Source organism: Etheostoma cragini, chromosome 18 (genome assembly GCF_013103735.1).
Source record: "Etheostoma cragini isolate CJK2018 chromosome 18, CSU_Ecrag_1.0, whole genome shotgun sequence".
Lineage (NCBI taxonomy): Eukaryota > Metazoa > Chordata > Actinopteri > Perciformes > Percidae > Etheostoma > Etheostoma cragini.
The window spans coordinates 12,069,832-12,070,927 of record NC_048424.1 but is presented as its reverse complement, the minus strand read 5'-3'; the positions used below and the strand labels follow the sequence as shown (position 1 = coordinate 12,070,927).

Here is a 1,096-nt window from a genome sequence, read left to right as displayed (position 1 = left end):
ACACACACACACACACACACACACACACACACACACACAGAGCCTGAGGGTGTGATAGTGTCTCAGCACAGCAGGCTGTCTCTGCGTCACGTCAGCGCAGTGTCCTAGTTCTGCTTGTTTAAAGATCAGGCCGTATTGTTGGGAAAATGATTTTGGCGGCGAGCGAGGTCCGCTCGCATTTCAAAGTCGTTAGTCAGCCACCAGAACAGGTGTAATTTCATCTCCTCCTCGTCCTCCTCCATCAAGCTTGGTTCTCTCTCCCTCACTCCTACTCTGACCCGCCAGCCTCAACAGTAATAATAGCGCAAAGTGGGACGGAGCGCATGAAGTATGTTGTTTTTCCCCCACTTTTTGTGTTGCTCTGTCAGACTCGCCCCGGGTTAGATTACAAGCTGACCCCAGCGGAGCACCGTCACTCACACATACAGTACAGGACATGCATACAAGAAAAAAAAAACACACAGAAAAAGACAAAGAAAGAAAGATAGAAAGAAAGAAAGAGGAAGATAGGAGCATCCATCTTGTCTTGCTGCCATCCAAATATCAAATATTGATGTCCATATTCCACAATTACTTCACCTGCTTTAAATAGGGCACTGATATCATTTATAATGTGAATTTGAGCCGTGGCTCAAAGACATTGATTAATTGTTCTGGTTGGAAATGAGACCTCAGAGCAAGGACAGAGATTTTAATCATACCACACAGAGCTATAGGCTTACAGAGCTGAGATTTCTGACTCCTGGAACTGTTCGGTGTTTACCTTTTTTACTATTCAAGTTCACTTTATGAAGCTGAATCAGAAGAATTTAGTTGTTGTTTGTCTCTATTTTTGAATAAATTCTTTACAGTGTATGATGTAAATTCAGCCTTAAAGGCACACCTATGTGGTCTAAAATAACACACTGCAAAATGTCCTACCTTTGTTAGGTTTTAATGTTCAGTTATCCATCGGTCCAATCATTCGTTTGATGAAATGTCAGTGAAAAAGGCCTATCACACTTTTCTTTTGACTTTGACTTATTCAGATGTTTTGTTTGGTCCAAAACTCATAAATATATATAGTATACATATATATATATATATATATATATAT

General features: G+C 40.5%; 1 protein-coding gene across 4 annotated transcripts in view; it reads left to right on the top strand.

The window, feature by feature from the left end:
• Window positions 1–1,096, top strand: part of eya4 (EYA transcriptional coactivator and phosphatase 4) — a 42,513-nt gene that overhangs the window by 4,428 nt on the left and 36,989 nt on the right. The gene's annotated exons all lie outside the window — the stretch shown is intronic.